The sequence below is a fragment of the Coturnix japonica genome, chromosome 1 (assembly GCF_054131305.1).
Source record: "Coturnix japonica strain WE chromosome 1, WE-NBRP24, whole genome shotgun sequence".
NCBI classification, from domain to species: domain Eukaryota; kingdom Metazoa; phylum Chordata; class Aves; order Galliformes; family Phasianidae; genus Coturnix; species Coturnix japonica.
Window position 1 is genome coordinate 102,168,271 of NC_140663.1, and position 11,809 is coordinate 102,180,079.

The window sequence follows — 11,809 nt, forward strand, 5'->3', positions numbered from 1 at the left end:
CTACAATCAGTGTACACAGTACAGAACGATGCCTGGACAAAGTTGTGCTCCTTTCAAGGAGCTTATGCTAAGCTCTGTAATTAAGACATATGGGGCCTTATCCACAGCTTAGGGAAGTCAGTGGAAACACTGTCTTGTAGGCTGGATGTCAAAATAGTGATGAAGCAGATGTTATTTTAAGAAATCAGTTTTTCTATTTGGGGCTTTGTGGCTATTTGAGGCTTCAGGGAAGTACAGTGATTCTAAAAGGCAAAAATAAAGAAGGAGGACAATTAATAAAGTAGAATAAAATGTGTGTCAGTATTATAAATGGGTTTAAAGTGAGATCTGAAAAAAAAATTCACAAATGGTACAAATGAAATTTGAGTTATTGGTTCCTTTTTTTTTTCCTTTTTTTTTTTTTTTTTAATTTTATCTTTAGAGAATTTATAATTGAAGACTCTCCTCTTGTTTACACTGGGATGTAAATTATCTTTCAGAATAGAGGATGTTGAACAACGTAAGAAATAGAGAACCTCCCTACAGACAATTTAATTTTAGGAGAATTATAAGAAATAATTAAAATGTTGGAGTAGGATGGAAGGTACTTTTTCATCAGCATTATACAGTAGAGAGAAATGCCAATGTGCTCATGGAGGGAATAGCTGGCTGGGTTACTCTATGCGGATATTCAGTAGATTTGTTTGTGTGACAGTTTGCCTGTTAGCAGGAAAATATTGATTCCTCTGGCTTTGCAAATCAGTGCCCTTAAGTGCTCTGGCAAGAAACTCATAATGGCAATACAAAAATGAAGTTCTCAAGGAACAAATCTGGCCCTAAATATGTGCTGGGTGGGGGAAATATTTTTCTTGCTCACAAAATTCAGTCTCCCAGCTTTCTGTCTTGCAAGCTATATGGTAAAGGCCTAGAAAATAAAACATACAGTAAGCATGGTCTGTTGTAACCCAGACAATTATAGGCATCACAACAATGAATTTTTAAACAGTTAGGTAATATATAATAAATAAAAGATGAACAGGAAAGCACTCACTGCTACTTCTCTAATGCATCTGGAAAGTAATTAACATTTTTTCCTCTTTAAGAATGTAATGTATTGTACCCTGACAGAGTAGAAGGTTGGGCATGCATTCCCAATGAGATTTTTCCAGGGTCAGACTCCAAGGGAGCAGACCCACCATCCATCCTGCTGGAGAACCATGTCTATCTGGCATCACATCGCTGCAAGCCAGCCTCTGGGAAATAGCATAAGTAGGGCTCCATGGTGAGCACTGTCCCACTAGGAATCAGTTATAAGAGACTGCAGGAGTGAACAGGGGAGTGTGAGCCTGAGCAAGGTCTTCCGAGGTGAGGCAGTGGCAGACTGCTGGATCATTATGTGTTTTCTCCAGTGGGAATGAGAAGAGCTCTTCAAGGATACATTACCAAAGCCAAGTTCAATGGAAACTAGAATAGAATTCTAGAATGAAGAAATTTCACACAGACATAGTTGCACATAGGAAATACTGAGACTGATATTTTGTACTACTGGTGTGAATTTCTGTGTCCTCTGCTCCAGGGTTCCTCACTCTCCTGTCTAAATCAGAAATCCTGGCATGTCATTTCATTTGTACTTAAAGAAATGAAGCCACAACCAGACACTTCTTTGGCTGATTAATTCCTGAAAACATCTGTTAGAATCAGTCTATTATTAGACATGAACTTCTGACATGATTTGCAGACACAGCTGTACACAGAGATTAACCTCTCTTCAATAAGCACAGTCCTGGTTTGCATCCTGAGCAAGATAGCATGACCCAGATGCCCAGCTGCGACTGAGCAGCGGCATACAATACAAGCCCAAACTGGCTCAGCTCCCTGTGTGCCAGTCCAGTCCTGAAGCGGAAGTTAGAACAAATCATGCCATCTGCCAACAGAGTGAGTTCCCAGCCAAGATCCCTCCATTCAGTTGTGTTTTGGAAGTTGTCAGCAGGAAAGAGGAGTAGGAGAAGGTGCAAAATCAGGTTTGAGCTCCTGGGTTATGTCCTCTCTGCTGTCTGCATGACACTGCAGTCTCACCATGTTTGCATTACAGAGCTGAAGCTGTAGGTCTGTCTGGTTTATAACAATGCAGATAGATGCAAGATAAGGTCTTGTGTAGACAGGGCCCTTGCAAAATGCATTGTCAGAGCATTCTTGCATCTGCACATGAGGTATGCCTGTTATTCTGTCTGTGCTGTTTTTTTCCTGATGTTTGTTGTGTCACTAAAGCAAATATATAGAAGACAATAGTTTAATCCTAGAAGGCTGGGTTGGATGGGGTCCTGGGCAGCCTGGTCTAGTATTAAATGTGGAGGTTGGTGGCCCTGCCTGCGGCAAGGGATACTGGAGATTCATGATCCTTGTTGTCCCTTCCAACCCTAGCTATTTCGTGTGATTGTGTGCATGTAAAACTGGGTGATGTGGTTTAACTTGGCAGGTGGCTAAGTACCAAATGGTTATTCACTCCCTCCCCATATTCCCAGTGGGGTGGGGAAGATAATGGAAAAAAACAAAGTAGAACTCATGTGTTGAGATAAAATTATTTACTAAGGTAGGGAAAAGGAAAAGGATGATAGTTATAGGTATGTATGAATGTATATAACGAGTGGTACAAAAGCAATTGATCACCACCCCCTGACCAATGCCCAGATAGCACCTGATCAGCACAAGAGAGCAAGATGAACTCCCACCCCCTTCAGAATTCCTTATGCACAATGTACTATGGTGTGGAATATCCTTTAGGTCAGTTTAAGTCATCTGTCCTGATTCTGTTCCCTCCCTTCTCTTTGGGCCCTTTGCTGCAAACAAAACCACTGTCTCTGTACAGCACTGCTTAGCAGCAACTGTAAACATCAGTGTGTTATTAACAGTGTTTTTCTCCTAGAACCAAAACGTAGCATCATACCAGGCACTCTGAAGGAAACAATTCTATCCCTGTTGAAACTAAGACACTAGGTTTGCAGGATTCATCCCTACCCCTCTGCACCTAGCTCTGTATATCTAACCTACATATAAACATATTCTCAAGAACACTGGTACATCACAAAAGTCACCCACGAACTGTATCTTGAATACATCACATCAACATTTCTGGCAGCAAAAAGCCTAAATGATGCACTTTAAGAAGTGTCAGATTACTCAGTACCATTTATGGTGCTTACTACTGCTTTTAAAAATCAATCCCTAATCGTGTCTAAGTGACACAGAGGAAATCTGTGGCCACGGAGTCTCCATTGTCTCTCCCACAAAGCCTTTCCACCACTTCCTTCTCTTCTGCCTCTTGGCTCCTCTGTGTTTTACCCATTTGAGGAAGGCAAATACAGCACTCTAAAGAATGAAAAGCAGGTGAAGTTCAGTAGTGAGTTGCATTATACTGTTGTTTGTAATAGAAAAACCCCTCCTTAAGCAGCTTTTGTTAGACTGTATATTTCTTTATGTTTTAAAATTATTTCCTGATTTAAGGTCTATGCACCAATTTGATTGTAACTGAATATAAAATAAGTAACATACAGTTAACTGTCATCCGTACTATCACAGTGTCCCCTGGTACCAGTGAGAGCACCTGCAAGGAGGTCTGACATTCTAAAAACCTTTTCATCTCCCAATGAAGAAAGGTATTTAGGCTATAATTAAATTTAAAATAGCCCACAAAGGACTCCAGAGGCCACACTTACTCTTCATAAATATAGGTCTACTCTCATTGACTAAAGTCTGCACTTAGATCACAGATTCATTGATTTGCAGCTTTGATCTGAGCCTGCAGTGCCTTTTATTAGGAAGTGGCTTATTTTCAGTAAGTTTCATTTGCTGGAGCTGTTGCAGATACCTTCTCATTTGAAGCCTTTCCTGAAGAGCACTCATGATCTGATCATTTCCTGGAAAACCATCAGTTGTTATCTCTTTAAAACCTTTGAAACGTTCATTGTAGTTCTTAGTCAAGTTGGCACAGAGAAAATTGTTTCCAGAGTTCCAATAATTTTCTCATAACTACGTATTTCCCAATAAATTCCATAGACTATTAGGAGGACTTTGACTATTCCAGTTCCCTGCAAGTACTACTGGCAGTCCCTTCAATGTTGTATCAGATCACCTCCTCCCAAGATTTACCCAGATTCAGAAGTGATTCACAAGTTTGTGGTAAATTCTGTTCGATCTGTTTATATTCAGATGTATTTCCCAAAGGCTCCTTTCCAAATACTCACAGACACTCCTGGAATTACTTAAATGCAATCTGCAATCTATGAAGAATAAAAACAGATCTTACAGAATGGTAAAATACAGAAGGAGGAATTAGTGAGTGGATAAAAAAAAAGATTCTGAAGTCACATTCTATTTATAATGGCAATTTCATTTGTAAACTTGATCATAGATTTGTAGAATTGTGGGGGTTGGAAAGAAGCTCGGGAGATCATGGAGTACAGCCCCCCCTAAAGTAGGTTCCCTATGGTACAGGAAAGTATCCAGACAGGTTCTGAATACCTCTAGAGAAGGAAGCTCAACCACCTCTCTGGGCAGCCTTCATCACTCTCACAGTATGAGAGTTAAGAAGTTTTTACTTTTGTCTGTATGGAACTTCCTGTGCTGTAGTTCATGCCCACTGCCCCTTGTCCTGTCACTGCACACCACTGAAAAGAACCTGACCCCATCCACATGACTCCTGCCCTTTAGATATTTATAAATAGTGATGTGATCTCCTTTCAGTTTTCATTTCTCCAGAATGAACAAGCCCAGACCTCAGATCCCTGTTTCACTGTAAATACAGTAAGACCATAAAAAGATGTTATATTAGGCCAAACCAGGAGTCTGTCCATCAGTGTCTGTATCCTGTGACCAGTGTTGAACAGTAATAGTAATGGGAGGACAAAATACCAGAAGAATGTAAATGTAAAATGAGGACTTTCAAGACCTGAGGTGGATTGTCATCTTATGTTTAGTAACTGTAGTTGGAGTTTTCATCTGTGAGCTTGTCTAATTGCTTTCTCAACTAATTTAAACTCTTGGCTTCTGCAACACCCTGTGGCAATAAGCTCTGCTGTTTAATTATGGAAAACTCTGCCTGTAGTTTCTTTTAAAACCTTCACTTGACAATTTCATTTAAAAGCCGCTCCTTTTGCGGTATGAGAAATAACAAAGAACCTTTCCTTATTCTTCCTTCCAGTACATTCAGGAATAGAAATCAGTCATACTCCATCATTTTCTTCATGGATGGGAATTAGTTATGTGGCTTCTCACTGTACTGGTATTGCACAACAGCAGGCCTCTCTGCCACTTTTGCATACTCTTTTCTGCTTCCAGAGAAGACAAGACCAAAACAACAAAGTTGAGGTGCATCACTACTTTATTTACTGACCTAAACCCCATTTTGTTTTCCATTTAACTTCTTCTTTCTGTTCACTTTTCTTTCCTTCTTTTCAGTTCTTTTGCTCATCACTTCCAGCACTCTGTATGGCTACCCCTGAACTGTCTTCACGGAGCAGTGCAAGCTGACCTGAGGATTTTGTTCCGTGAATGACAACATCCAAAGCAGAGTTCATCACTTTGTATATAGGCAGGATTACTTGTTTTACATGTGCATCAGATTTTCATCTAATCAAAGGATAATTTCACCTTCTGTTTTATTGCCCATCACTCAGCATCACGCCCTTCTCCTTCAAATAATCAATTTCAGTTTTCATTACCCCTCAGCAAAGGTTTGACTTTTCTTCCTTGTTCTTCTCTCTAGATCATTTGTAAATACATTGAAGAGCTCAAGTTCCAGCACGGATCTCAGTGGTAGCCCCTTGCAGCATTTTTTGCACTGTGAGGACTGAGCATTTTACTCTGATTCATCTCCTGTCTTTTAGTCGCCTATCAACCCATGAGAAGAACTTGACCCTTCCACCGTCTTTCTTCATGTATTTTTGGGGAGGTAAATTTTCAATTGTGTTTTGTAAATGAGCTCATCATGGAGACATTGATTCTTATTGATTTTAATGCTTACTAGCACCACAGTGGGGATATAATAAGGAAATTCCTAACACACAAGAAATCTAACATTTTTTGGTCTTCATACTGACGTTCATTAGCTCCAGAAGTGTTGATTTATATGGAATGCAGTGCTTTTAAGATGCGTTAGCCTTGTTTCATTCTACATATGCTTGGATGTATGTGTCAGTAGTAATATGTGCCTGGATCTCAAAATGGTTCTGATAACAAATAGTTCTTGAAATTCTTGGCTTATTTCGAACAAATTTGGTGAAAGAAGAAAGGCTTAGAAAAAGAAATCAAAACTAACAGGGAAGGACACAAGAACAAAGGAGGGCTGGTAAAGGGTTGAGATCTCATAGTGCTGCCACTAGAGAGCGAGTTTAAAATGAGCACATGCTGGAGAACCTTGGCAGACATCAGAGACTGAGTGAAACAGAGGAAGAAGGATAGGAGGAACAGATGGTATGAAAGCTTCAGCTGTAGGGAAAACCTTCAGTCAGATCTTATGATAAATTAGACACTAGAGAATCCAAGTATCAGTCACAAAAGACTTCTAAAACAAGGCTTTAGTCACTTCTGGGCCATCTTGTCTTGTGGTGATAATTGTTCAAAAGCCTCAAGTGTAAACAGATCAGTTCTACATATCCAATAGCAGCACATGCAGCTGGCAATCTGTACTCCTGAAGTGACAAAATGGAAAGGGAAGGGTAAGAGGAGGGGGAAGGGTAAGAGAAAGGGAAATGGAAAGGGAAAGGAAAAAGGGGAAGGAAAAGGGAAAGAAAATGAGAAATGCCAAGGAGATTTTAGTCTTTGTTGCTTCTAGCTTTGCTTTGTGAAAGAAACTTATATATGAAAATAAAGCTGTCTGCAAAGCCAAATCACTATTGTAAGAATTTGGATGACAAGAACAAGTGAATCATGAGAAACAAATCAGTTCACTGCCTGGTCAGATCAACAGCTGTTTTATTTGAGAAAAGCTGAGCCATGTAGGCTGATCTAGTCAACAAAATTACTTGTATAATTGTGATGATGACTGTAAGTAAACTTACAGTAACTAAAACCTTTTCACTCTGCTCTAGTCCTTTATCAAGTGTATCTATTCACTTCATTCTATTTTCTCATGTAAGAAACTAAGTACACCACTTGCCTTTCATCTTTCATTTTAAATAACCATGTCAAAACCTTAGCCTGATGTTGTATTTCAAAATCCAGATCTATATACACAAATATTTATCTCACTTCAATAAATCTCTATCAATAACATCCGTTGAAAGCTGGAAGGAATTTGGCAAACTGATATTTCTTAATGAAATTTTATTTTGGTGAAAAAAAAATGCTAATTCTGTAACAATGAAATGTTTAATCATTCTTCCCGATATCTGTAAAACATCTCCCTCTATAGCAAGGTCAAAATTTTCTAATACATTAGAACAAAACAGAAAGTATCAGTTTTCACATAAGCAGCTTCTCCTTTAGAAAGAACAATTCATTTTTAATTTACACTTTTTTAACAGATTTTAACATCAAAATTGGTGGCTTCATTTTCAACCTGGCAATATGTATATATACACATATTTACTAAAAATATCACCAGCTGAAGATGATATGTTTTACATTTGCCAGGGAAATGGGGGAAAAAACTTACTTGCACATTTTAGAATTCAGAGCTCTTGAAAATCATGCCAGTTTTGAAGTTCTCATCTGAATTTAGAAATTTTGCTTCAGACATCTCTAAGCAAAATAAGAAGATGCAGAGTCATTAACATGCTCAGAATTTCCCAGATGCCCACACAACACAGATTTTTCTAAGAAGGGATTTTCAGCTTGTAACTAGAATTGGTTGGAGTGCACAGTAAACACACTTTCTTACTCAACAAACAGCCCGTGGTGTAAAGAAATGAATGTGCTTCTCAGCACACAGATGCAACTACAGTATTCTTGTATGAGTATTGCATTCTGTCTTTAAAATATTGTCAAACATTTTCTGCAGTCTCTGAGTAAGTCTGCAACCCTGTCATGGGCACCAGAAAAGATCTCTTACCCCACATAATTAGTATTCTTTTAAGGAACTGATCTTATTTCAGACAGGTTGTCCATCACAGCTGACTAGCTTTGCCCGTAAGTGAGCTTCTTTGTACATATAACTGCTGAGCTACCTGCCATGCACATTTTACATTTTCTGCACCAGCACACAGCCACAGCATCTTGTTTTCTCTCTTAATTTTAGTATGCCTCTTCTGCTTGCTGTGTGATCACAGCCTTTTTTCCTCTGTCTTTTTCTCATCCTTCTCATTGTTTTTCTGCTGAGCTTTTGGATCTTCTGCTTTGGTTTCTCCAGAGCTGTTGCTTTTGCTACTGAGAAATGATCAATGCAGATTTTTTCATCATTCCTGGTCCTCAACAACTCTTAAGAAAGCACAGGGAAGGTGACATCTTCTCCATCCACTACTTGTTGCCCCCTCTCCTGCAACCAATGACTTAGACACAGGCACCTAGACTTTCACATAAGGGCAAACTCCTCACCAAACTAGGAAGGCTGCTACTCAGTGTATTCTGCCCTTTTAAGGATCTTTCAGTGATCACAGATGGGATTTTTAAAGACTGGATGGATGGAGCATTTTTTGTTTAGTTCCCAGATTAAAGGGTTGGTCTCAAGGCTGGCTCTGTTTAACATCTTTGACAGAGACATGAGCAGTGATAGTGAGTGCACCTTTATCAAGGTAGCAGTTGACAACAAGTTGAGTGGGGAACGAGAAAGAAAATTTTGTACGCATATGAAAATGTTTATTTGACACAAAATGAAATGGTGTGTTGTGTTCAGAGTTTAGAACCTCGTTAAATAATCAGAACAATTTTTAAACTACAACACAAAAAAAAAATGCCATCTTGAAACAAAAGACTATCAAAACACTGTTTTTGAAGAGGCCAGATAAAACATATTTATACCCTTAAGAGAATCCTTCATTATTTTTTCTTGCTGAAACCATTCATCATATTTACCTAAGGGATCACAGTCAGCTTGTTCACTTGGAAATGGTTTTCATTTTTTATTAATTTACTTTTTCTTTTTTATTAATGTACTTTTCATCTGCTTAAAAGCAGATATCCTACTGGGAGTCAATACTGCCATGTTTTAATCACTTTTTGCAGAATCATAGAATAGTTTGGATTGGAAATTATCTTAAAGATCATCTAGTTTCAGTCCTTCTGCCATGGGACGTCAGTCACTAGACCATGTTGTCCACAGCCACATCCAACCTGGCTTTCAGCACTTTAGGGATGGATCATCCACAGCTTCTGTAGAGGCAATTTGTTCCAGTGCTTTATCACTCTCACAGTGATAAATTTCTCCGTTGTATCTAATCTAATCTAAATCTACCCTCTTTCAAGTCATTACCCCTTTTCTCACTGCTGCATCCTCTCATAAAAAGTTTTTCTCCAGCTTTCCTGTAGGCCCCATTTGGGTACTGGAAGGGAGTTTAGGATGTTACAAGGTTTTCTCAAAGCCCTGCCTTCTCCAAACTAAACAATTCTAACTATCTCAGCCTGTCTTTGTAGGGGAGATGTTCCAGACCTCTGATCATCCTAATGGCCCTCCACTGGACCTGCTCCAGAGGTCCATGCCTCTCCTGTACTGAATACTACACTCCAGGTGGGTTCTCATGAGGGTGGACTATAGGCAGGCAATTACCTTCTCTGACTTGCTGGTTGCACTTGATGTATCTCAGGATGTAGTTGGTTTTTTGGACTGCAAGCACACATTGTGGAGTCATGCTGAGCTTCTCATCAACCAGCACTCTCAAATTCTTCCCCTCACAGCTGCTCTTAATTTAGTCTCTGCCCAATCTGTATTTTTGACATGGGATTGCCCCAACCTATGTGCAGGACCTTTCACTTGTCTTGTTGAATGTTACAATGTTCATGTGATCACACCTCTCAGGCCTCTCAAGGTCTCTCTGAATGGCATCCATCCCCTCCAACATATCAACTGTATCACTCAATTTGGTGTCATCTGCTAACGTGCTGAGGGTGCACTTAATATCACTGTCCGTGTCACTGTCAAAGGTGTTATATAAAGCCAGTCACAATACCAGTTCTTGAGAAACATAATTTGTCACTGGTCTCCACCTGGACACTAAAATGTTAACTGCAAACCTGTAAATATGGACATCTACCCAATTCCATATTCACCAGGTTACCCACCTATCCAGTCTTTATGTCACCCCAATATAGAGACTGGAATATTGATCAGGACAGTGTCAAATGCTTTACATGACTCCAGGTATATGATGTCAGTTTCTCTTCCAGTTCTGTAGCCCCATAGTAGAAGGCCACCAAGTCTGTCAGGCATGAATTGCCTTTAGTGAAGCTATGCTGGCTGTCTCCAATGATCTCTCTGATTTCTGTGTACCTTAGCATAGTAACCAGGAGTTTCCAGGATCCTTGGCATAGTTTTTCTTCATCATCAGGGTTTAAAAGGCTTCAGCAGCACTGCACAGCACATTACTGCAAACACTGAGTATTTGCAATCAGAAAAAGAAGCTGTGTTGATGGCAGCAATTGTATCTGGGCAACTACAACCATTGTTTTCAGTGTACCCAATGTATGCAACACAATTACAACTTCACACCTTCTTTTAGCTTCAGTTTTCACTTTATGTTGTGGTGGTCTTAAAATTTCCAGCTGTTTTTTGTTGGCAATAAGTTGGTTGAGGAAACTGGTTGTAGAACACAAACAGAATAGTCTGTCCTCTGCCTGCTGCAGGTACTGAATAGCTTCCTACTGCTTTGGATGCTCTGTACTCCTCACTGTGTTTCTGTGTATTTTGAAAGTGTAATAAAGCATTTTTCAAACATTCCTATGTTTATCGTAAGTAAGATCTGGATGCAAGTAATTAAACCTATTACCGCATACATACCCAATATAGCATCATTGTGCTTTATGCGGACTCTGAGGAGACTAAGCTAGCTCTCCTGTAGCAACTTAAATACACTGAGAAACCGCATGTTCAGACTGACTGAACTCGTCTGTTTTACAGACTTTTCCATCTCACACTCTTACAGATGGGTAAGATTAAGCTTTGACTCCCCACCAGGCACAATACGAAGGATTCTATAATTATCAATCTAGTGATGACATTTAAAAGCAAATGCATTATCATGCACAGAAATCATCTCATGTTCCCTACAGTGAGTTTCACAACATGGACTGTTGCTTTGTTTTACTATAACTCTGGTTATATTATATTTAAGCGTCTTCCATCAGCAGATTCCCCCAACCAAAAAAATAAAACACTTCTATTCATCAAATAGCATGTAGTCTGGAGTGGCTGCCAATGTACCTAAAGGTCATATAATGTCAGAGTCATTATTTTCAAATCATCTACACTTACGAGCCCTACTTTGCAGAGCTAGATACCAAAATAGTAATAAACAAAGCATGTGTGGCTCTGCGTGACAATTTGTGCCTTATCATTTAAAAAGTGTGAAGAAGAAGGATTCCTCCCTGTTTCTCCTCCTTCTCTTTTTATTGCTCAACCACTGCATTCAGCAGACCCTTATATTAAATGTAATTAATAGCCTGAGCCCCTCTTTGCCATTTTTTTCCTTGACTCCTTTGGAAATCTAAGACTATACATTGACAAGCCAGATTATCTCTTACAAAGATGCCACAGCACCTGATATTTTACCCTGTCACAGATCAAAAAGATTTAAAAAACCACTAAAAAGCACATGTTATGATACTGAGTCCAGTAACTCTATCCTGCCTTCTCAGTTCAAACTTGGAAACAGAGCAAAGATGAATGTTTTGAATGGTATCTTAA

At 39.2% G+C, this 11,809-nt stretch overlaps 1 long non-coding RNA gene across 4 annotated transcripts in view; it reads left to right on the forward strand.

Moving 5' to 3' along the window:
- LOC146762617 (uncharacterized) overlaps positions 1-7,376 on the forward strand; it is a 66,443-nt gene extending 59,067 nt beyond the window's left edge. For 2 of the 4 annotated variants that reach the window (XR_014946638.1, XR_014946634.1), the window contains one exon: positions 5,741-7,373. This is a non-coding gene — a long non-coding RNA (uncharacterized LOC146762617). Of the gene's footprint in view, positions 1-5,740 lie in introns of all 4 variants that reach the window. The other 2 variants (XR_014946637.1, XR_014946636.1) reach the window with 2 other exon arrangements.
- The last annotated feature ends 4,433 nt before the right edge of the window (positions 7,377-11,809 follow it).